Source organism: Manis pentadactyla, chromosome 1, assembly GCF_030020395.1.
Source record: "Manis pentadactyla isolate mManPen7 chromosome 1, mManPen7.hap1, whole genome shotgun sequence".
Taxonomy (NCBI): domain Eukaryota; kingdom Metazoa; phylum Chordata; class Mammalia; order Pholidota; family Manidae; genus Manis; species Manis pentadactyla.
In genome coordinates, this window is record NC_080019.1 from 179,526,307 (window position 1) to 179,552,509 (window position 26,203).

Sequence of the window (26,203 nt, forward strand, 5' to 3'; positions counted from 1 at the left end):
CCATCTAGGACTGGTGGAGAAAATCCACAAACTCATCAGTTACCCAGGCTCCTTCTAGCTTGTTACCGCACCATTCATGGGTTTGGTTTGACTCATAGTCCAAGATGGCAGGTGTTCAGGGAGCAGGTTGGGCATCCCCTACTCATTAAGAAAGCTGGTTGCTGGAGCTGGAGGACATTATGCTCAGTGAAATAAGCCAGGCGGAGAAAGACAAATGCCAAATGATTTCCCTCATCTGTGGAGTATAACAATGAAGCAAAACTGAAGGGACAAAATAGCAACAGACTCAGAGACTCCAAGAAGGGACTAGTGGTTACCAAAGGGGAGGGGTGTGGGAGGGCGGGTGGGGAGGGAGGGAGAAGGGGACTCAGGGGTATTATGTTTAGTACACACGTTGTTGGGGATCACGGGGAGAACAGTGTAGCACAGAGAAGGGACATAGTGGATCTGTGGCATCTTACTACACTGATGGACAGTGACTGCATTGGGGTAGGGTGGGGACTTGATAAAGTGGGTTAATGTAGTAACCACATTGTTTTTTCATGTGAAACCTTTATAAGAGTGTATATCAATTATACCTTAATAAAAATTTTTTAAAAATAAAATAAAATGAAAAGAAGGCTGGTTGCAACCAATACTCAGGATGACATCTGACTAGCCAAAGCTTGATAATATGGCAATTTCAGCTGCAAGGGAACCCAGGGAATGTTGTCTTTTACTGGGTGGCAATATATCCTGTCCCGTCCAGCGGGACCTAGTTACTTGTGGGGACGAGGGGGATCCGACCTGAAAGAAAATGGGGGCGAGAGAAGAGCGAAGGCAAGACAGTATTCTGATCAAGCCTTCAAATTTTATTGTAAAACGGGGGTAGATATACACCAGTGTTCAGGGGCAGAGTGGGCCATAGGATACTTGTAAGCAGGGGATTGGCTGCAGGCGCAGCGAGTTACATTTTGATTGGTATATGATAATGGGGAAGGAGGGGGAGAAGAGTATCTCTTGGCGCGCGCGGGCTTCCTTGTTGGCGCGCGCGGGCTCGCAGCTAATCTCCAGGAAGTGAAGCAGGAACCTCATGAACTGTGGCCATCTTGTTGTCTTTGTGTGGCTCCCAACATCTCCTCCCTTTCTATTTATTTCAGAAAGGTGGGCCTTAATCGAGTGAGGGAATAGAGGCCTGGCTCCTCCAGCAGGGTAACATTTCGCAAATGCTCTCGGTATCTTTTAGGGAGGAGAGGCAGAGCTGAAAGCCAAATTGATCTTAATATATCAAGGCTTTATGTACATATGGATACCAACCTCTATGCAAGCCAGGCGTATTCTCAGGGAGGACCAGAGAGGTTCTAGGAAGAACCCTCCCTTGCGGTACTTTGTCTCGCACTCATCTCGATGCCCATACCCTCATAGTTAGGGGTATGTCTGGTTCTGGCTGACCAGCATATGGGCCACATTAAGTACGGTGCCAGAATCGATGGTACCATGGTTGAGGCGCCTGTAAAGTTGAGAACTGGAGACCGGGAGCATTGGTTGGCTCGGTGTAAGACTCTTCATCACAGGCTGTAAGTCTGTGATAATGAACAGCAACCGCTGGCTTGACGAGCTGGTCAACCTGCTCTCGAATAAAAACTGTCAGTTTTCTTAAAGCCCAAGGGCCAAGAGACACTAAAAGGAAGAATCCTGCCAAGGGTCCAAGGATGGTGGGGATCAGAGTAGTTAACCAAGGGGTGGCAGAGGTCCAGTTTTTATACCAGGCCTCATCCTTTTCTCTTTGTTTTTGCCTGGCTTCTAGGTTTTTCTTAACTTTATCAATGCTATCTTGCACTAACCCTGTTTTGTCTTTATAGAAGCAACATTCTTCTTTAAGAGCAGCGCAGAGGCCTCCTTCTTTCAGGAAAAGGAGGTCTAACCCTCGGCGATTTTGGAGCACTACCTCAGAGAGAGAGACAACAGATTCTTTCAGGCTGTCTAAACCTTCTTGCAGATTTTGTATGTCTTTATCAATAGCCTGACTAAGAGCATAATATTGTTGTTTAGAAGTAATTATGGAGGCAATGCCTGTTCCAGCCCCAGCTGCTCCTAATCCTAATATTACAGATAAGGTAATGGCGGTTACTGGCTCACGCTTAGTGCGAGTAGAGCCCGAGTAATATGGAAGGAGGTCTTCGGTGGGATGTATGGAAATCTTGGGCATGAGCATGACTAAAACACAATATTCATTGTTAGATATTAGCAAGCGCGGGTTAACAGAGGGCGTTATGCCAAAGGAGCAAGCAAAATAAGTACCGTTGGGCGCGACAAGGAATTCATAGGACAGCGGGGGTGAGAAGGAGCCGTTACAAATGGGTATTAGCTGAGGGGGTAGACGCAAGAGGGGGCTATGTATACAGAGGCCTATTCCCGAAAGCTGCGTCAATGTGAGACCCGGAGAGGTCTCTGAAAAACGGGAGGGGTCTGACCAGCGAGTCTTGCTGGAGTCATTGGTAAGTATGAGGTCTGCTGAGGTATTTACTAAAACTGCTATCCCTTCGTAAAACGGGGGAACGGGGGAGAAACATAACCAGCACTCGCTATATCCAGTGGAGTTAAGGGATTCTGCAGTCACATTAGCCAGGCCTTTAAGGATTTCGCCTGTAGAGGGTAAAACTGGGGGGAGCAAGGCCTGGAAAACAGTACTAGTAGACAGGGGAGAAGGGTTAGAAGGTCTTGGGTCTCTTGCCTTAGGGGCAATAGGGCCAAGGACAACGTGCTTGTTGGCGTTTGGAATGGATCGAATTAATTTGATTTTAAAAGTGAGCCCAGGGTCTTTTCCTGAAACATAAAGCCTTAGCCCCCATTCATGTCCCCTGAGCCATCCATCAATAGGGGCCCTTTTTCCCTTGTCAGTAAAGGCAATGGAGAGCGGTGTACATCGCCCCCTTGTGGATTGGGTGCTTTGACATTCTGGGGTAACAGTTGAGTTAGGCTTGGGATTCCAAGCCCTACTTACAGTTATATAATCCCAGGTGGAGCTAGGCTTCCAACTAGCATCTCCTGTAGTCTCACACCCCCAGGAGTCACAGAAATAGGAGTCTCTATATCCACATTTATAGTTAAGGGCTCGATCTCTATGAGCTCCCGGACAAACATAAAATTCTGTTTCTCTGAGGTAGGTTCTCCTAGGGGTGTTGTTACACCCAGGAGAGGTGGTAGATTGTCCCTCAGGGTAGGTCTCAGGGGAGGTGGAAAAAGGAAAGTAAATGTCTGGGGTCCCCCAGGCCGCAGAAGCTCCAGCGGCCAAGTCACAGAGGTCAGGGGCAAGAACAGGCCATGGGGGGGAACTTGCTAAGGTAGAAGAACTGAAAACGACGTCTCCTGCTTCACTGGTGACTGTCCAGGTGAAATTGAAAATCTGATGGGTCCAAACGGGGCGAAAGGTCATGACGAGGGTCAATAGTGTACATATCTTCATTTTTGCCTCCTGAAAATAAACAGAAAGGGAAGGCTTCTCAGGGGTTAATATGCCCTGGACTGGAATTATTATTGTTTTTGCCTCTATTTGTGTCTAGAAGTTTAATGAGCCTATCTGGGAGCCATCGGGCATTTTGTGCCTTAGCATCATATATACAAGCATGTCCTTTCCCCCATATGAGCACAGGGTCAGGCCCGTGCCATGTGTTGGTCATCGGATCTCTCCACATAGCCTGTGCATAATTATCTGCCGTGGAGGGATGCCAAAGGCGATCAGCAGCGGTTTTACCCGCGGAGTCATAAGTAAGGAAATTAAGAACAAACAGTGCATGATTTAGGAGTGTCTTTGCATTACTTGTTTTCGGATAGAGTACTTCTCCTCCCGACTGAAGTTTGAATAACATGTTTTTAAGGGTTAAGTGGGCTCTTTCAACAATGCCTTGGCCTTGGGGATTATAGGGAATTCCTGTTATGTGCTTAATACCTAACTGCGCACAGAATTGTTTAAAGCTAGAGCTGGCGTATCCAGGCCCATTGTCAGTTTTTAAGATTTTAGGTTGTGGTAGATATGCCAGGCATGAGAGAACATGGGTAATAACATTTTTAGTTGCCTCTCCCGTTTGCAAGGATGCACATAGGAAACCACTACATGTGTCAATAGACACATGGATATATTTTAATTTACCAAAGGGAGGGTAATGAGTGACATCCATTTGCCATATCTCTCCTGGAACCAACCCCCGGGGGTTGATTCCATTATGAGGCTCTGGGAGGAGAGTTAGACATCCTTGACATTGCCGAACTATTTGGCGGGCCTGTTCTCGGGTGATTGAAAATTTGAGTCTAAGAGTGTGAGCATTGAGATGATGTAGTTCATGAGCCCGTTGGGCTGCAGCCAAGGGTGAGTCTGACGTGACAGAGGCTACTAATTGAGTCGCCAGATCAACTCTGTCATTGCCTTTGGCAAGCGGCCCTGGAAGGCCAGTGTGAGCGCGTATGTGCCCGATGAAAAAAGGGGCATCGCGGTTTAGAATTAACTTTTGCAATTTTGCGAATAGGGGGGAAGCATTTGTAGAGGGACGTATGTAAGGCACTGTCTCTAATAGGGGAACAGAGGTTGCTACATAGGCACTGTCAGTGTAAAGGTTAAAGGGGGCATCTATTAAAAGCTCAAAAACTTTGATTATTGCAGTTAGTTCAACAAGTTGTGCAGAAGAGAGGTCTGTCTGTATTCGAGTAACTTGCCCATTAATACTGAAGGCGGCTATACCGGAGGAGGACCCATCAGAGAACACCATTACGGCCCCAGCAATTGGCGTGGTTTTAGTCCTTTTGGGAAAGACAACTGGGGTCTTTTGAAGGAACTGGACTAATCTGTCTGCAGGGTAATGATTGTCTATTGTCCCCTGGAAGGAGGTGCAGCTAATTGCCCAATCATCATCATGTTGAATAAGCCATTGTAATTGAGATGTATTGTATGGGAGGGTTATAACTTCAGGGTCTCTCCCAAACAACTTGAGAGCTGCCTCTCGGCCTAAACGTAAGAGGGCAGCAACTAATTGAGGATAGGTAGCTAAGACTCTAGGGGGGGAGGCTGGCAAATGAACCCAAAATAGTGGATGGTTTTGCCAAAGGACTCCTGTAGGGGAGAAGGGGGTAGGGAAAATGAGCAGCCACAAACTTAGATGTGGAGAGAAGTAGCTAATGGTCTGTTCAGAAATAGCCCGCTCTACAATGGTTAATGCCCTTTGTGCTTCTGATGAAAGCGAGCGGGGGGAGGAAGGATCAGGGTCTCCACGTAGGACATCAAACAAGGGCTTTAACTCTCCGGTGGTCAGCTTTAAATAAGGCCTGAGCCAGTTGATGTCTCCTAGCAGACGCTGAAAATCATTAAGAGTGTTTAAGGAGCTTCTCTTTAACTGAATTTTTTGAGTGAGGATTTTATTAGAAAATAATTCAAAGCCTAAAAATAGTTGGGGGGGGTGGACCTGGACTTTTTCTGGGGAAATTTGTAGTCCTCGATCTCGGAGGGCAGTGACTAGCTGTTGACTGGCCGCATAGAGCTGTTGCTGGTCAGGACCGGCAAGAAGAATATCATCCATATAATGGATAATATACAAAGTGGGGAAGAGCAACCTAAAGGGGTCTATAGTCTGGGCTACAAACTTTTGGCAAAGAGTAGGGCTGTTGGCCATTCCTTGTGGGAGAACTCTCCACTGAAACCGGGGAGAAGGCCCTACACAATTGGTAATGGGTATACTAAAGGCAAAACGTTTGCAATCATCAGGATGCAAAGGTATGGAGAAAAAACAATCTTTTAGATCAATTACTAATTTGACATACCCTTTAGGGATGGCTATTGGAGAGGGAATTCCCGGTTGTAATGCGCCCATAGAGACCATAGTCTTATTAACCGCCCTGAGGTCTTGTAGGAGCCTCCACTTGCCTGATTTCTTTTGGATTACAAAGATTGGGGTGTTCCAAGGGGATGTAGAAGGTTCAATATGTCCAGCAGCCAGCTGTTCCTGCACTAACTCTATGGCTGCATTTAATTTTGTAGTGGTAAGGGGCCATTGATCGATCCAGACAGGAACATCACTTTTCCAAGTAATCTTGTCTGCCTGGAGTGCAGGAGGAGCAACGGCCCTTACGAAAAATGTTTTTCAAACCCTAAACCTGAGCGGTCTATCTTAGGCGTGGCCAGTATCGGGTTGGGATCTCCCTGTTTTAGTTTGCCCAACCCCTGACCAGGGAGGTAACCCTGTGAAAGCATCTGCTGTGTTACAACTTCATTAGGGCTACACATGATGACCTTCATTTGAGAAAGGATATCTCTTCCCCAAAGATTTACCGGCAACCCAGGAACTACGAAGGGTTGAATGAATCCTGTATTTCCTTCTTCATCTTCCCAGTTTAATAACTGTGAGCTCTGTAAGGTGTTTCTTGACTGCCCAATTCCTTGTAGATGGGTCAAGGAAGCGTGTAAGGGCCAGCTGGAGGGCCATGAAGCCTGAGATATGACCGTAGAGTCGGCCCCCGAATCTAAAATTCCTTCAAATACTTTTCCTTGGATCTTAAGTTTAAGAGTGGGGCGTTCTTTAGTAATAGCTTGGATCCAATATAAGTCTGAAGAACCTGGGGTAGAGGAGCCTCGCTGCTTATGAATAGCAGGGTGAGATGTACTTAAAGGGAGGGGGAGCGCCTGCGCAAGGCGCTGACCTTTCATAATGCTGACAGGGCACTGGGGGGCACTAGCAAGAATTTTTATTTCTCCAGTATAGTCATTGTCAACTAAGGAAGGGTGGACAATAAGGCCGTTTATTGTGGTGGAAGCTCGCCCTAAAATTAGAAAATAAGTATCTTTGGGAGGTGGGCCATAAATTCCTGTGGAAATAATTGTAATTCCCTCTTCAGGCGTTAATATTGTTGAGGAGGAGGCACAGAGGTCAAGTCCTGCACTCCCGGGTGTGGCCCGATAGAGGGCGGGAGTGCTACAGCTAGGCTGTTCCCCGAGGCCGGCTGAAATGGAATTGGCTGGGGGGCCCGGGGCTGGCCCCTCAGTCCGTTTCCCTGAAAAGGGGGGGTGAAAGGATTTGTGGTACTGTAAAAAGGATTTGTTGGATTGTTACGGCACTCTTTGGCCCAGTGCCGCCCCTTATGGCAGCGAGGGCAAATACCGGGGACTGACCCAACTCTAGGAGGAGGAGCTGTGGTAGGGCATTGGCGAGCGAAATGGCCTGGCTGTCCACATTTAAAGCAGTTACGCATAGGCGGTGCGCCCCTGGGGAAGGAAGGAGGATAAGAAGCCGGGGGAGTTTGAACAGCGGCACCTACAGCTAAAAGGGCTTGGACTTTGGATGTAAAAGGATCGACATCTCTACACATTCTCAGCATTTCATCAAGAGTTTTGTCTCGAGTCTTACCGCGGAGGACGGCTCGACATGCCGAATTGGCGTTTTCATAGGCTAGCTGTTTTACAATCTTATCATTGGCAGCCGCGGAACCAAGGGTCCTTTCGGCGGCCTCTAACAGTCTGCTAACAAATTCGCTATAATCTTCTTGCGAGCTTTGAGTGATCTTAGTTAGAGGAGTGTTAGCAGTCCCGGAAGCAGGGAGTGATATCCAAGCGCCCAAAGCGGCATCTTTCACTTGAGATAAAAGACCAAGGGGAAGGCGCTGCTGCCTGGTTTCAGAGATATATCTGCCCTGTCCCGTAAGCTTATCAAAAGTCCAGGACGCTGTTGGGGAATGAGGGTCTTTTACATTGGCAGCAGCGATGGTCTGACAGCGGTCAGCAAAATCTGCCTTCCAAGTTAAAAACTGACCACGGGTAAGCACAGCCTGGACTATACGCAGCCATTCACCTGGGAGTAAATGTCCTCCTCGAGACAGCGAATCAAGAACAGAAAGGGTAAAAGGGGCATTGGGGCCATAAGCTTTAACGGCCGCGTTCAGCTCTTTTAAGCTTTTGAAATGGATTTTGTGAAATTCTCTAGGGCCATCGGCAGGCTCGGCCGGCTCTGGCTCAGCCTGCTCTTCTCCCTCACTTTCTATTTCCTGAGCAGCAGGGGCGTCTTCGCCATCGCTTTCAAGATCGCCCTCTTCCGGGCTATGTGTTGTGGAGGTGGGGCCAGAGCGGGCGGAGGCCCGGGTAAGAACAGGAAAGAGCAGTTTTTTAGGTTGTTTTTTAGGTTTTGTGGCTGTAAGCGGTTTCTTAGAGAGGCCCCTTTGCGAATATAATGCGGGACGAACTGGTTGGGAGACAACTAATTTTTGGAGATGGCAAGTTATTCTTTGTTCTACTATCTGTGCTATTAGGTCTTCAGTGCTGGTAGGGGGGCCAACAGGGCCGGGAGCCGGAGGGGGTAGCGGAGGGGCCGACGGGGGCAAAAAGGCCGGGGCGCAAACATTGGGAGGCCGAATAGGGGGAGTGTAAGAGGCTCCTTTCAAAACTGGGGGTGTGTAAGAAGGGGGGTTAAGCGACGGGGCGGCAAGGGGCCAATCTGGGTTGTGATACCTGGCCGCCTCGTCTTCTAGTTCGGCCGCGTCTCCCGGATCTAAAGGTTCGCCATTTTGGCTCTTAGTCACGACTGGAAAAACCTTTTGTGTATCGACAAAGTCCGAATCTCGAGGGAGAGGCGGATAAATGCAACATTTGGGAGGGGTATCATGGAGGGCACCGAGCAAAGATGGTGTCGGGCTAGGGGAGGGGGATTTAGCCGATTTTGGGGCAGGGGGATCACTCGAAAGAGACGATTTTGAGGCCGCCCGAGATAGGGGGCGGAGGCAATATTCTGCCACTGACAAGAGTTGACGTTTATCAGGGTCAGTATTTTCAACAATATCTCTGATAAGACCCCAATAGGAAAATACTGAAACAGGAACAGAGTCAGGGCCGTTTTTGATAAGATAATCATTTAAATCTCTACCTACTTTCTGCCATTTTTTAGGATGAATTTCGGGGCCATTAATGATAAACCACGGACAGACTTCATCAACAAAAATAAAAAACTTTACCAAGTCTTTCTTTTTAACTCGAACTCCTCTCTCCCTAAGTGAACTTTTTAGGTCTCTTATGAAGACCGCTTCTTTACTTAATCTAGTTCCCATTTTCTTGTAAGGCGGCCGGTACTCACCAGGGACGACGACCTCCGTGAGCGGCGAAAGGCGTCTCCTATTGTTTCATCAAGAAGGGGTCTGGCCAGACGATATCTTACTCGGGGGTCCGCCTGTGAAGGATCCGCGCCTCGGGCCCCACGTTGGGCGCCACTTGTCCCGTCCAGCGGGACCTAGTTACTTGTGGGGACGAGGGGGATCCGACCTGAAAGAAAATGGGGGCGAGAGAAGAGCGAAGGCAAGACAGTATTCTGATCAAGCCTTCAAATTTTATTGTAAAACGGGGGTAGATATACACCAGTGTTCAGGGGCAGAGTGGGCCATAGGATACTTGTAAGCAGGGGATTGGCTGCAGGCGCAGCGAGTTACATTTTGATTGGTATATGATAATGGGGAAGGAGGGGGAGAAGAGTATCTCTTGGCGCGCGCGGGCTTCCTTGTTGGCGCGCGCGGGCTCGCAGCTAATCTCCAGGAAGTGAAGCAGGAACCTCATGAACTGTGGCCATCTTGTTGTCTTTGTGTGGCTCCCAACAATATCCCCCCACCAAAATATGAGTCTTTATTACTAAGAAATCAGGGAAGAATGGACGTGGGTGGTATCTAGAAGTCTTTGCCATACTATCTCTTATTATCAGAAAAATCACTTGAGGCAACCCATTATATATCTAATTCCCTCCACATTTTGTTCTTATTTTGTACAAAAGAATATTAATATTATTATTTTGTATAGCAAAAGTATCCTTGAGACTTACATCTCCTCTTTTGCTATATCGTAAAGGAGCATTGTCTCTTCTGAATATTTAAAGTATATTTTTAAACCTTTATATTTTAAGTGAAAATTTTAAAGTGTATTTTCATCGGAGCATCATTAATTTTGAGGAAATAGTGAAATTATGAAGACTGAAAAGTCCAACATTATAAGCCAAGAAAAGGCATTTAAAATATATACTCTACCTATTTCCAAAAGAACTTGAGGAGTTTGATTAAAATACTAAGAAAGATGTGACATTTTAAAGTCAACATAAGAGAATCTATACAAAGGAAGAAGGGAATATAGAAATCTCAAAAATGTGAGGAAGCAGAGTACAGCGCTTTCTATCTCCTTCAGCAAATTCAAATCAACAATAATTGAAGCTCTATTTAAGAAATTTTTAAAACCGTGCTGTCTCTATTGCAAGGCACTTTCAATCCAGTCAAAGACACAGGAATGTAGACAAATACCCAAGGCAAAATATATGTTGTTACAGAGGTACAAATAGTATTCTGCTAGAAAAATAGGGAAGGAATTATTTGGTACTGCTGGTGGTGACAGCATGGAGGAGGCTGCATTTGAGCTGGGCTTCAAGATGGGAAATGATTTCCAGAAGATGAGAGGGGTGTGGTTTGGGAAAGGGAGGTAGAACCATTCCAGACTGAGAAAACATCGTAAGTAAAAATCAGAGAGCTGGGAAAATGTTAGGTATGTTTGGGAATCAGCAAGTGTAGGTGTGACTTGGAGCACAGGGTCAGTGTTGGTAGATGAGTTGGAAAGACTGAGGAACTGGAACTGAGGGGCCTTAAATTATATGCTCAGGGGTTTGGACCTGACTCTCTGGGCAGCAGAGGAATAGGAAGGAAGGAAGTTGGGTGTATACACGTTTCATGATGTCTACTTTCTCAGAAAGTCATGAGCAAGACTGTTTACTGCTGATGAGAAGTTTGCTAGCTTATAAAGAAAGTAAAGGCTTTTTAGAAGAGGGCAAAATGATGAGGAATCAAAAAGGGAATGAACAAGGGGTTGTGAGGAATCTCCAAGTCCCCACTGATGTGTTGGAAGTGAATTTGTCTACAGATTTTCTGACAGCGAGAGCAAAAAGGCAAACACGTTAGTTTAAATAACACTGTTTTTGACAAGTACAAGTATACCAGGGTGCAATGCATGGACTGACATTTTAAGATGTGCCTTTTCTCAGCACTGCCGTCTTTCAGCACAGTGGGATAATTTTGAGTGACCTTGATAAAGGAACCAAGGAAGATGGCTCTAAATAGCTGAAGGGTGTGTGTGTGTGTGTGTGTGTGTGTGTGTGTGTGTGTGTGTGTGTGTGTGTGTGTGTGTGTGTGTGTGTGTGTGTGTGCAGAGAGAGCCAGAGAGAGGAGTGAGGAGCAGTGTTTGTTACTCTTAAGCAGTTAAGGAGGAATGATCACTGAGGAGCAGTTTGTCGTCAAAGAAACAAGATGTGTATATGTCGTAGATAAACTAGCTGACATTTGGAAGAAATCCATAAAGCATCGCTGGATATTCTGGGGCATAGTGGCACTAAAGGAAGAGAATTTTCCCTAAAGAAATACTTAGCAAGGGAAATTTAAATGGTAACTAAGAGATGTGTCTCTGGAGCATGAAAGAGACAGACTTTTCCTTCATTTCTTTCAGAATAGTATTGTAATGTCAAAATGGTAACAATAAATATGGAAATTAAGCAGAATGCCTTTCAGAAGAACAGCCCCATAGCAGAGCAAATGATGGGGCCCTCCAAAGGCCACAGAGCTCAGAGTGTCTGGAGCAGCCTATATCCACACTTGTATTCTGAGTCCTCCAGATTGGCCACCATGGATCCAGTGAAGGGCAAGCTGTGAAACGAAGCACAAAGTTGGAGCTTACAGATGCTTTTATATTTTTTTGCATGTACTCAATGTTTTCATTTACAGATGAGTAAAGAGGCCCAGGGAGATCCAGTGGCTTGCTTAAGGTCCCCATCCACTTTAGGGCAGAAGTGATGGCCACTCAGGCTCTTGACTCTTGGCCCAGTGCTCCTCCACCACTACTATTGCTGTCACATGGTGTCCTCAGGGCTGGTGCAGTCCGCAGTATGCCATGCAAGGCCTGTGCCAGCTGAGTGGCTGGGTGTGTCACTCCCAGGGAAAGGGGCCACAGCTGGGGAGTGGTCTGGGCCTGTGGATGAAGGTGAGCGGAGGGCAGCAGTCAGGTGGGGATTTCAGGAAATATCCTAAGATGATTTAGAAGGTTTTAGGAAAAAATCTACTTACCGCCATGATTCAGGGATATTAAAAAGCAGTGCAAACTGCCCTCCTGCATTTAAGCTTTCTCTGCCTTCTGGGGACTGATAGATTTTCTTTCTAAATTGTACTGATCCTCTGAGGGAAATAGCCCCAGCCCACAGTCAGAGCTCCAAATCCTTCCCCACAGGGGAGGGGAGGGAATGCAAGCTTTAGAACATTGACTGTTCGTACATTAGAACTGATGAGCACGACAGTAGTTAAATGAGTAACTTTTCTCCCAGCATTTCATCTGTCTCACTGAGACCCAGTACCAGAGGCACCCCTGCACACCCCAGCAGGCAGCAGGCTTTAGGGCTTAGGGCAAAGCAGAGCTGGAAGGAATTGTAAATACTTTGTCCAGGGGTTTAGAGAGTTGTTGAATAAGGAAGAAGGTGTGGCACTGGTGGTGTTACAGGAAACTGGAAAGAAAAAAGCCAGACAAAGCTTAGGTGTTCTAGATTCTTTTTAAAGGAAGGGAGAAAGGGGGCAAGAGGTCAGAGTTGTGTAAATTTTTATACATTGACCTCTAATTACTTTAAATGTAAATGAGATAACAAATGAGCCTTGCAAAGAAGTCCATTTTATTTTCAGTCCTTCAAGAAGAATATAGGCCTGGGGAGCCTTGTGCCCAGATATATATGTAAAGTAGTTTAACAATTCCGCTTTTAAAGCATGTGTCAGTGGCCAGACCATGTGTTGTGGTTTTTTGTTTGTGTGGAGTTTTTTAGACAGAATATGATAATACTGTTAACATATGTGTGTGGTGAATGACTGGCTGTACATGAGTAGTAGAGAATCTTTGAATCACACAATTTTAGAGCCAGGATGGATCTTGATGATATTTTAGTCCGTGCTTTTTGTTTTATGGATGGAGGAACTGGGGCTTAGATACTCAAAGTTGCTTGTCCAAGCCACTTAGCTACTAAGTCATATCCAGGACCTTCATTTTCAGTCTAGAACTCTTTGCTGTATCTGTCCAAGTGTTACGAAGGTCAGTCTTTGGGCAGGTCAAGGGGCACTCAGTGGGCACCATTTAACAAATGCAGCCTTTTATGAGGCAGTGGTATATGTCCATCACAAGTGACATTTAGACATTCACAAGCCAATTCCCTAATTGTATGCCTGTCAAAACTCCGACAGCAGAGCTTAATTTAAGACCCATGTATGTCATAGTTGGTTTTTGTGTTACTCTGGATTGTTATCACCCCTTCTGCACAGTTAGGAGCAGTTTCTTAAAAACTAAAAAGTTCCCAGTCACAGCTTGTCCTATGAAGGAGTAAAGCTCATTTCCTGTGGCTCAGTTCCCTGAAATACAGTTTTTGGTGTCACAGTGTTTGTGTCATTTAATTGTCCCAATCCGTGGAGGTCTTTGTGTATGTGTGTTGTGTTTTAGAGAACCCTTATGATTCTTGGAATTTTATAATCACACAGATTTGCTGCATCAGCCATGCCAGCTCTATTAAATCATTTAGTTGCGACAGGAGCTGTCTCAGGATAGCTCAGAGAAGGAGTGACTACCACCAGGCACTGGTGAGGGGGGTGGGATCTCACAGGATCCCTTCCTAGTGGTCACAGCAGATCTGGACCTTGTGGAGCCTGGGTCTACAGGATGGTCCTGGATCCAGAATGGTTGTAGGGACCTTGCTTGGGGTTCCAGTTTAAGCTCCGTTCCTTAAGGCCCATGTGATACCTGCCTCTCCTTCACCTTATTGCTTCTGCTTACTCTGAGTTTCCTTGGCTTGCCTGGGGCACCATGTGGTCGCTCTGATCTTTCTTCCCCTCAGAAAGACTTTTACTGCCCTCAGGTGAGTATGTCATTCTCTTGCCCTTTCCTAGTTCACATTCTTGAAAGATGGTGTCTAATAGGCCCCACTCACCTGTTTGCCCCACACTGTATTGTTTGTCACTGGCAGCCTTCAGGGTAGCTCTCCATGGGCAGATGCCCACTCTGGGCCTGTCATCTGTGGGCACAAGACGGAATAGAGTTATGTGGTAGGCGATGCGCGATCTGAGGCCTGTGCTATCAGCAGCTATAAGCAGGGAGCTTCTTACAGAAAGCGCTGTGGCCATGCCAGGCAATGTTCTTAACCTGCTTAATATAGCACGTGGTCAGGTCATCAGAGAGGCTGCTGAAAGTAATGGGGAGTAGAATTTAACAAAGTTTCTGAAACTTTATAACTAGTGACTTTGAGCAAGTTACCAAAATTGTCTGAGCCTCAACCTCCTACTTGCAAAATGGAGATTTGTGAGGATTGAATGAAATAATATTCATGAAAGCATATTGTCAGCTATGGAACACCACACCCATGGAACCCATTACCTCCTGTAGGCCACACCCAAGCATAAAATCCTCTGTCTGTGGGACTTTTGTGTATCACTCTCTAGTTGAATGTCACCTCCCAGAATGCAGCTTGCACCTCTGGGCTCAGGTGATGACCACCCTGCCATCTGAATCTGCAGAAATACCTCAGAGAGGTGTGGGGGATCACGGGGGAGAACAGTGTAGCACAGAGAAGGCACATAGTGGATCTGTGACATCTTCCTACACTGATGGACAGTGACTGCATTGGGGTATGGGTGGGGACTTGATAAAGTGGGTTAATGTAGTAACCATATTGTTTTTTCATGTGAAACCTTCATAAGAGTGTATATCAATCATACCTTAATAAAAAATTTAAAAAAAAAAAAGAAATACCTCAGAGAGATCAGGGCTGTCACATTTGATACACAGCCAACCCAAACTATGTTATTCCTAGAGTATTTTGTTCAGAGAACATAGGATGTGAGAGTTGGCACTCCTTAGAGTGTTCTGACCCAAACCTCCTTTATTGACAGCTGAGCGATCAATTGACTTATTCGATGTCAGCAGTATAGCCACAACAGAATTCACTCAGTCATCTGTTGCTGCACCACAAACTACCCCAAACTTAGTGACTTTTTAAAGCTGTTTTAGCACTCATTCTCTAAATGTTTCTGTGGGTTGGAATCCAAGAGTGGCTTAGCTGGTGGTTCTGGCTCAGGGTTTCTCATGAGGCTGCAGTCAACACGCCAGCCAGAGCTTCAGCCTCCGAAGGTCTAGCCAGAGCTGGAGGCCCTGCACCCGAGAGGGTGCGTCACGGGGCTGCTGGCAGGAGGCCGCCGCTCCCCACCATGTGGACCTGTCTCCTCCTGTCCTCCTGACATGGCAGCTGGCTTCCCGCGAAGCCCATGATCCCACAGGGAGCAAGGAGGAGGCTGCGAGGCTTTTTGTCTCCTCTCTGCAAACGTCCCATGTGTTACTGCCACTGTTCTTTCCATGAGAAGCTAGCCACTGAGTCCAACCCACACAAGAGTGGAGGAAAGCTGAGCCCCACCAACCACTGAACGGTGGAGTATCAAAGAATTTGTGGACACATTTTGAAACACCACAGAAGGTTGGTTTTTAATAAATTTTCCCTGAAAATGAGTTTCTGTAAGAGCTCAGCTTTTTTTCTCCCTAGTTACTTGCTGAAAGTAACTATTCTCATTCAGAATTAATTAGTAGAAGGGAATTAATTTATGAGAATACTTTCTCAGGAGAGTATTAAGAAACCCCCTATTACAAATGTAAAATGAATGAAATGTATAGGAAGAAGAATGCCAAGGGGAAAAAGCAGAAGTAAGGGGACGTTCAATTCTGACTTCTGTGGGCAGAGTTCCTCTCCATTCAGGAAACACTGTGTGAACAGATGCTGTGCGAAGCATGTCTCGGGGCTGGAGTTTGACAGTAAAAGCCTCTCGGTACCCCAATTCTAGTTGCAGAACATGCCTCACCTATATAAACAGTCCCTATATAAATACAAGGAAGCTCACGTTAAATGCTGTACCAGAGGTACTGATAATGTACATTGGGAACATTTAAGAAAGAAGCAACTTTGAAGTAGTGGGGTTTTGGAAATCCTTGCAGAAGATGTACAAGCCAAGAGCTCCCCCCCCACCACCACCCACACACCAGACTTCCTGTATCCTTGTTCTGCTTTCCTCCTTAGCACATTACACTATCTAGGATTCTAACATTCTGTTTATTTTGCCTATTGATCTTGTTTACTGCCTGCCTCCCCTACAAGAATGCAAACTCCAGGAAAGCAGAAGTGTTTGTTTGGTTTGGAGCTGAACCCCAGCACCTAAAGAAGTACTTGGCACATAGCAAGCACTCAACAGTATTTGTTAGATGAATAAATTAGATAAGTAATCAGTATATGAGGAAACTGAGCTCAACCATAAAGGAGCAGGAGAAGCTGGCAGGTGGGACTGGAGGAAACTGTGTTGGGGGGCAGCTACCAGACACTTGGATGTTTAGGGCCTGGCCATCTGTCGCTGGACCATGGGGTATAGGTTGCTGGGACAGAAGGTGAGACTGGAGAGGCCCGGGGAGAGAGGATGTTTGTAAAGAGATTAGGATTTCCTTATGCACAAAGGGGATCTGCTCTAAGTTCTTAGGCCAGAGTTGATCTCTGCTTTCTTCCATGGTCTGGGCTGTATTTAAGAACAAGCACTCAGAGGGCCCCCGCAAATCCTCTACCACCTAATGTTTGATTTGCTGCACACTGATCAATAATTTTGGCTCTTTTACTGTAGCAAGCACATTTCATTCTTCATTTACTGTTTCTAGCAAGGAAAGGCTAAAATTCTCTAAATTTGGGGTCTTTTATGCTCTCCCTCCTTTGCCAATGAGCCTGAGGTCAACTTAAGGCCCTGGGAAACCCAGCAGCATCCGTGGAACATGTGACACAGTGGCTTTATGCTCAGGAATGAATCGTGAATTTCCCTGTTGTGTAGGGTGCCTTTCTTTTCTCCAACCTCATGTGCTGAGATAAAAACCCCACCTTGCAGCTGCTAGTGGCAGCTGTGTGGAAGTGTGAGAACCTCACACAGAAATACAGCAGCGTTTCTGGAAGCCCAGTGGGTGAGGGGGTCTCTGCTTCCTGCCCTGGGCTGGGTTCCCAGTGCCCTCTGTCCAGAGGCCAAGGCAGGAGGCTGGGCCCTACCTGCTGTGAGGAGACTGTCCCACCCTAGTCATTGGTGTCATGGAATCCCTGTTCAGGCAGGTGTGGGATCCGGGCTGAGACTGTGCCATACCTACTCTGATGGAGCCTCTCTGAGGTCCAGACCTCTCTAAGGGAATGTGATTGTAGATAAGCAGGGCAATTGTATCTTAACTCTATGAAATATCTCAGCCCAAGTTCAGGACACAGCCCTGCTGTAGGGAAAATCAAAGGTTCCTATGGCCAGGATTCTCACCTGGACCTGGTCGGCTTGCTCACTACACACATGTGGGCAATACGTTGCTATTGACTCTATATAAAGAGGTCCACCCAGTGCTCTGGGCTGCACAGCTGCAGGAGAGCAGAGGCTGGAGTGGGGGCGGTGGGGGTGGAGAGGCCCAGAGGCCAAGACCTGTTGCTGCATGCAGACTCGCTCTGAGTGGATGGGAGTCTAGCACTTGACCTGCCATCGTGGGAATAAAGTTGGTATAAACCCTTTCACCCTAAGAATGTCCCATTGTCATTATTCAGTCTCACCGAATCAAGAGTGAACTTGCCTAGGCCTGAAACCTCTGACAAGACACCTGCCCACACCTGACTTTATGGTTGAGAAGGCAGAGACCAAGCACAGTAGAACTTTTGTCCTGAATTGTCTCCTTTATGCCATTTTCCTTCACAAAAGCAGAAGAAGCAACCAGAAAGCCTGGGAGTGTAATTTATCACAGGAAATGGAAGGCAGCCCAGCAAAGCGCTCTCATCAGCCACTAATTTCATTGTTTGAAAGGCATGTCCTGAGATACTTAAGATTTAATGCCATTTCAAAAGAAGGAAACTATTGCCCTTGTTGTCCTTTCCACTGACAATTAGTGTTCCCTTGTCAAAGGGCCTAGTAGTTGCAAGGCAGTGGTGACAGTGAGCAGTGACTGCACCTGGACCCCAAAACAAAAGAGGGTTGTCGTGGAGGGTGTTGAGGAGGAGCACCTCTGGGGAAATGCAGAATCAGAATGTCTCCTTCACAATGGAAAGCCTGTGCCCTCCTGACTCCGGGGCATGGTGCTAGAGCAGAGGCTGCCATCTAGATCCGTGTTAGACCAGCTGAAAGGAGGTGGGCAACATCCCGGAAGGCCCCCCTGGAGATCTCAGAGCCTACTGAAGACTTTCTCAAGCTGCTAGTAAGCAGGTGAAGGAGAGTAGTAGAAACAGTTAGGGAGGTTTTGGCAATGTGATGTATGTGTGTATGTGTATGTATAATGTGTGAGAATGTGGAGTGCATCCTTGCCCAGATATGCTGGGGGTGCATGCCTGGGGGACTGCAGCTGGCATCTGGGTTACATTCTGCCCTGGCTGTGAATCCAGAGGCAGGAGTACTCAATACACATTTGTCAGATGAAGGAATGAGTCACTGCAGGTCAACCTTAAAGGAGAATTTCCCCCTGTAGGTCTGGTTTGAAGTTGACCAAGACCTGCTGGAAGGGGCGGTGAAGACATTGAGCGTACCTCTGTGCAGAGGGCTGTGAGCTGACTGTCTCCATTGGAACCAAAGCACGGCCTGTAGCTGAAGACAGGGAAGGTGGGAGGAGGATATAGGGATGTCCATGGCGGGCCCCCTACTGTGATGCTGGGGTTGGGGTTGGGGGGGCGGTGCTTTCCCACTGGTATGCTAAAGTTTTCAGGTCAAGCAGGGGACTCCCTTTTTTTGTCTGAGGATGAAGTACTAACTATCCCTATAACTAAGAGCTCTTTCTTCTTCTCATGTGCTGAATTGGGAGCCTAGGAACCCTCCCACGGGTGCAGTTCCCAAGTTTTCTATTACTTGCCCAAGTGCCACCCTTAATTCTGACTTTCCTACCGATATAAAGAAATCTGCTCCCCACCTGAATGCTGCCGTCAGGCGCTCTTAGCTGGGATGGCACGTACTCCTTCACCAGAGCCTCTCCTCACTTCCGTTGTTATTCTGTCCAGGGTATATTCACCTCCAGCAGGCCCTTTCTAGCTACTAAACTCCTAATCACAGGAAAAGGGGCACAGGAAAAAAGTTGTAAAAATTTTAAAGATATCTTAACAAGCTTTTCCTCTGCTTTCCCTGAAACAATATGGATGTCTGCTCACAACCCATATTTTGCATCAATCATTTATACTTAAAGGAGAATAAACTTTCCATTTCTCCCTAGTTTGAGGTGGGTCTGTGGTCTTGACTTTGCATTCTGCCATCGCTGTTAAATCTTAGTCTAGCCCACATGTTCCAACTGGACAGATGGACCTCTTCCATCATATTTTGCCAGCTCCTGCAGCTATCAAAAGGAAGTCGGAATTGTCCAATTCTGCTTAACCCTCACTGCCAAGGGCCATAGAGCCACCCAGCAGGACAGTGGGACAGAGAGCGTAGAATGGAGTGTTTCCAGTTCTGGAGATCTGCTGTACAACTTTTGTACCTTTAGTTAGCAATACTGTATTGTGCACTTAAAAATTTATTGAGAGGATAGATCTCATGTTAATTGTTCTCACGACAGTAAAATAGAATGCTATAGAGGGGATGGGAGGGAGGGAAACACTGGCTGGGAGGGAGTGTGCATGAGGCTTCCAGCTTCCGGGGTGCTGCTCGTGTTTTTTTCCACAATCTAAGTGCTGATTACATTACACAGGTGTGTTCAGTTAGAGAAAATTCATTGAGCTGATAGATGCATTCCTCTGTATGTATATTATAAAATGTTTAAGAAAAAAATGAATGATTTTTCTCTCTCTAAAGGAAAGGAACTACTTCATATACCCTCAATGACTCAACCAATCACCCCAAATGATAATGACAACAGAAATAATAGCAACATTAGCCATTACCTGGCTATCACAAGCTTCACATGCATTATAATCTTTAATCAAAAAAACAACTCTGTTATTACTAGTACCTCCATATTTTTTTTTTTTGTAGATAATTATTTTTTTATTGAAGGGTAGTTGACACACGGTATTACATTACATTAGTTTTAGGTGGACAACATAGTGATTCAACATTTATATACATGACAATTCTGGGTACCAGCTATCACCATACCAAGCTGTTACAATATCTTGACTATATTCATTACATCCAGGTTACTTATTATTTTACCATTGGAAGTGTATACTTTTTTTTTTTTTTTTTTTTTTGTGAGAGCATCTCTTGTATTTATTGATCAAATGGTTGTTAACAACAATAAAATTCTGTATAGGGGAGTCAATGCTCAATGCACAATCATTAATCCACCCCAAGCCTAATTTTCATCAGTCTCCAATCTTCTGAGGCATAACAAATAAGTTCTTACATGGAGAACAAATTCTTACATAGTGAATAAGTTCTTACATGGTGAACAGTACAAGGGCAGCCATCACAGAAACCTTCGGTTTTGCTCATGCATTATGAACTATAAACAGTCAGTTCAAATATGAATACTCATTTGATTTTTATACTTGATTTATATGTGGATACCACATTTCTCTCTTTGTTATTATTATTTTTAATAAAATGCTGAAGTGGTAGGTAGATACAAGATAAAGGTAGAAAACATAGTTTAATGTTGTAAGAGAGCAAATGTAGATGATCAAGTGTGTGCCTGTAGACTATGTGTTAATCCAAGCTAGACAAGGGCAATAAAACATCCACGTATGCAGAAGATTTCTCTCAGAACGGGGGGGGAGGTTCTAAGCCTCACCTCTGTTGATCCCCAATTTCTCACCTGATGACCCCCCTGCGACTGTGCCTGTCTTAGGTTGTTCCTCCCTTGAGGAATCTTACCCGTCTCTGGCTAACCAGTCATCTTCCGGGGCCATACAGGGAAATGTAAAGTTGGTAAGTGAGAGAGAAGCCTTATTTTTTGAAATGGTTAGCTTTTTATTTCTTTGCATATTTATGCCCTGTAGCTTCTATGTCCAGCATTTGTCTTGAGGTATCTTTACCACTTGGAAGAATTATGATACTCGGTAAATTTGATATGAGGCATGAATTCTATTTAAGGGTTGTAATTAGGAAGGAAGAAGAAAAGCTATAGAAGTAGCAGGTGGCAGAAAACAAGGGAAGATTGATTATTTTTTTGACATATCTTCTTGTAGAGTAACTTCAGCATGTATAGGTTTTAAGCTACTACTTAAATTGCGCACACACATTAACATAATAGGAGTATAGTTACATAACCAAAGCATACCTGTAATTACCAGCCATCTCCAGTGAAACCAAGAAAACCAGTTAGGCACCTTAGGCATTTGTGAAAACTTATCTATGATATGGTGGATATTGTCCAACTGAACTTGAACAGTCTGAGAGAAATCAGACAAATTAAAACAACCCATTCCTGGGGAATGTTCACATCCCTTATATTCTTTTAACAGTAAATAGTCTGTAGTTGTAAGATTTTGGAGCGCTACAATTTGCACTTCTCCTAATTCTTGGTTGAGTTCCAACAGTATAGATCCAGTCAAATTTGTTGTTTTACTGTATGCACAGGCCAGCTTAGATATCTCCTTCCTCATTCCCATGGCAAGTCCAGGAACGGGTGGGATGAGTGCATCTACAGCTGTAGCAGTGCATGGATCTTTGTTGGAGTTTTTTGATGATCATCTTCTGGCATGAGTCTTCCCAAGAGTGCTGATGTTGGATATTCTTTTTCGTATCGTATCTTAGTTCATTTTCGGGGTAGCCCAATTAGGCTTTGATCCTCTGTATAAACACAAACAGACCCTTTGCCTACACTTTTATATGCCCTTTATACCCTTGTGTAGAACTCATTGGAGGTTACCACACAGGAACTGCCCTTTCTTTGTTTTGTTTTGCTTTGTTTTTGGTATCACTAATCTACACTTACATGATGAATATTATGTTTACTAGGCTCTCCCCTATACCAGGTCCCCCCTATAAACCCCTTTACAGTCACTGTCCATCAGCATAGCAAAATGTTGTAGAATCACTACTTGCCGTCCCTGTGTTGTACAGCCCTCCCTTTTCTCCTACCCCCCCATGCATGCTAATCTTAATACCCCCCACTTCTCCCCCCCCTTATCCCTCCCCACCCACCCATCCTCCCCAGTCCCTTTCCCTTTGGTACCTGTTAGTCCATTCTTGAGTTCTGTGATTCTGCTGCTGTTTTGTTCCTTCAGTTTTTCCTTTGTTCTTATATTCCACAGATAAGTGAAATCATTTGGTATTTCTCTCTCTCCGCTTGGCTTGTTTCACTGAGCATAATACCCTCCAGCTCCATCCAGGTTGCTGCAAATGGTTGGATTTGCCCTTATCTTATGGCTGAGTAGTATTCCATTGTGTATATGTACCACTCTTCTTTATCCATTCATCTATTGATGGACATTTAGGTTGCTTCCAATTCTTGGCTATTGTAAATAGTGCTGCGATACACATAGGGGTGCACTGATCTTTCTCATACTTGATTGCTGCATTCTTAGGGTAAATTCCTAGGAGTGCAATTCCTGGGTCAAATGGTATGTCTGTTTTGAGCATTTTGATGTACCTCCATACTGCTTTCCACAATGGTTGAACTAACTTACATTCCCACCAGCAGTGTAGGAGGGTTCCCCTTTCTCCACAGCCTCGCCAACATTTGTTGTTGTTTGTCTTTTGGATGGTAGCCATCCTTACTGGTGTGAGGTGATACCTCATTGTAGTTTTAATTTGCATTTCTCTGATAATTAGCGATGTGGAGCACCTTTTCATGTGTCTGTTGGCCATCTGTATTTCTTTTTTGGAGAACTGTCTGTTCAGTTCCTCTGCCCATTTTTTAATTGGGTTATTTGTTTTTTGTTTGTTGAGGCGTGTGAGCTCTTTATATATTCTGGACGTCAAGCCTTTATCGGATGTGTCATTTTCAAATATATTCTCCCATACTGTAGGGTTCCTTTTTGTTCTATTGATGGTGTCTTTTGCTGTACAGAAGCTTTTCAGCTTAATATAGTCCCACTTATTCAGTTTTGTTATTGTTTTCCTTGCCTGGGGAGATATGTTCAAGAAGAGGTCACTCATGTTTATGTCTAAGAGGTTTTTGCCTATGTTTTCTTCCAAGAGTTTAATGGTTTCATGACTTACATTCAGGTCTTTGATCCATTTTGAGTTTGCTTTTGTATATGGGGTTAGACAATGGTCCAGTTTCATTCTCGTACATGTAGCTGTCCAGTTTTGCCAGCACCATCTGTTGAAGAGACTGTCATTTCGCCATTGTATGTCCATGGCTCCTTTATCAAATATTAATTGACCATATATGTCTGGGTTAATGTCTGGATTCTCTAGTCTGTTCCATTGGTCTGTGGCTCTGCTCTTGTGCCAGTACCAAATTGTCTTGATTACTATGGCTTTATAGTAGAGCTTGAAGTTGGGGAGTGAGATCCCCCCTACTTTATTCTTCATTCTCAGGATTGCTTTGGCTATTCGGGGTCTTTGGTGTTTCCATATGAATTTTTGAATGATTTGTTCCAGTTCATTGAAAAATGTTGCTGGTAGTTTCATAGGGATTGCATCAAATCTGTATATTGCTTTGGGCAGGATGACCATTTTGACGATATTAATTCTTCCTAGCCACGAGCATGGGATGAGTTTCCATCTGTTAGTGTCCCCTTTAATTTCTCTTAAGAGTGACTTGTAGTTTTCAGAGTATAAGTCTTTCACTTCCTTGGTTAGGTTTATGCCTAGGTATTTTTTTTTTTTTGATGCAATTGTGAATGGAGTTGTTTTCCTGATTTCTCTTTCTGTTGGTTCATTGTTAGTGTATAGGAAAGCCACAGATTTCTGTGTGTTGATTTTGTATCCTGCAACTTTGCTGTATTCCGATATCAGTTCTAGTAGTTCTGGGGTGGAGTCTTTAGGGTTTTTTATGTACAGTATCATGTCATCTGCAAATAGTGACAGTTTAACTTCTTCTTTACCAATCTGGATTCCTTGTATTTCTTTGTTTTGTCTGATTGCCGTGGCTAGGACCTCCAGTACTATGTTAAATAACAGTGGAGAGAGTGGGCATCCCTGTCTAGTTCCCGATCTCAGAGGAAATGCTTTCAGCTTCTCGCTGTTCAGTATAATGTTGGCTGTGGGTTTATCATAGATGGCCTTTATTATGTTGAGGTACTTGCCCCTCTATTCCCATTTTGCTGAGAGTTTTTATCATGAATGGATGTTGAACTTTGTCAAATGCTTTTTCAGCATCTATGGAGATGATCATGTGGTTTTTGTCTTTCTTTTTGTTGATGTAGTGGATGATGTTGATGGAGTTTCAAATGTTGTACCATCCTTGCATCCCTGGGATGAATCCCACTTGGTCGTGGTGTATGATCCCTTTGATGTATTTTTGAATTTGGTTTGCTAATATTTTGTTGAGTATTTTTGCATCTACGTTCATCAGGGATATTGGTCTGTAGTTTTCTTTTTTGGTGGAGTCTTTGCCTGGTTTTCGTATTAGGGTGATGTTAGCTTCATAGAATGAGTTTGGGAGTATCCCCTCCTCCTCTATTTTTTGGAAAACTCTAAGGAGAATGGGTATTATGTCTTCCCTGTATGTCTGATAAAATTCCGAGGTAAATCCATCTGGCCCGGGGGTTTTTTTCTTTGGTAGTTTTTTGATTACCGCTTCAATTTCGTTGCTGGTAATTGGTCTGTTTAGATTTTCTGTTTCTTTCTGGGTCAGTCGTGGAAGGTTGTATTTTTCTAGGAAGTTGTCCATTTCTCCTAGGTTTCCCAGCTTGTTAGCATATAGGTTTTCATAGTATTCTCTAATAATTCTTTGTATTTCTGTGGGGTCCGTCGTGATTTTTCCTTTCTCGTTTCTGATACTGTTGATTTGTGTTGACTCTCTTTTCTTCTTAATAAGTCTGGCTAGAGGCTTATCTATTTTGTTTATTTTCTCAAAGAACCAGCTCTTGATTTCATTGATTTTTGCTATTGTTTTATTCTTCTCAATTTTATTTATTTCTTCTCTGATCTTTATTATGTCCCTCCTTCTGCTGACCTTAGGCCTCATTTGTTCTTCTTTTTCCAATTTCGATAATTGTGACATTAGATCATTCATTTGGGATTGTTCTTCCTTTTTTAAATATTCTTGGATTGCTATATATTTTCCTCTTAAGACTGCTTTTGCTGCGTCCCACAGAAGTTGGGGCTTAGTGTTGTTGTTGTCATTTGTTTCCATATATTGCTGGATCTCCATTTTGATTTGGTCATTGATCCATTGATTATTTAGGAGCGTGTTGTTAAGCCTCCATGTGTTTGTGAGCCTCTTTGCTTTCTTTGTACAGTTTATTTCTAGTTTTATGCCTTTGTGGTCTGAAAAGTTGGTTGGTAGGATTTCAATCTTTTGGAATTTTCTGAGGCTCTTTTTGTGGCCTAGTATGTGGTCTATTCTGGAGAATATTCCATGTGCACTTGAGAAGAATGTATATCCGGTTGCTTTTGGATGTAGAGTTCTATAGATGTCTATTAGGTCCATCTGCTCTACTGTGTTGTTCAGTGCTTCCGTGTCCTTACTTATTTTCTGCCCAGTGGATCTATCCTTTGGGGTGAGTGGTGTGTTGAAGTCTCCTAGAATGAATGCATTGCAGTCTATTTCCCCCTTTAGTTCTGTTAGTATTTGTTTCACATATGCTGGTGCTCCTGTGTTGGGTGCATATATATTTAGAATGGTTATATTCTCTTGTTTGACTGAGCCCTTTATCATTATGTAGTGTCCTTCTTTATCTCTTGTTACTTTCTTTGTTTTGAAGTCTATTTTGTCTGATATTAGTCCTGCAACCCCTGCTTTCTTCTCGCTGTTGTTTGCCTGAAATATGTTTTTCCATCCCTTGACTTTTAGTCTGTACATGTCTTTGGGTTTGAGGTGAGTTTCTTGTAAGCAGCATGTAGATGGATCTTGCTTTTTTATCCATTCTATTACTCTATGTCTTTTGATTGGTGCATTCAACCCATTAACATTTAGGGTGACTATTGAAAGATATGTACTTATTGCCATTGCAGGCTTTAAATTCGTGGTTACCAAAGGTTCAAGGTTAGCCTCTTTAGTATCTTACTGCCTAACTTAGCTCGCTTATTGAGCTGTTATATACACTGTCTGGAGATTCTTTTCTTCTCTCCCTTCTTATTCCTCCTCCTC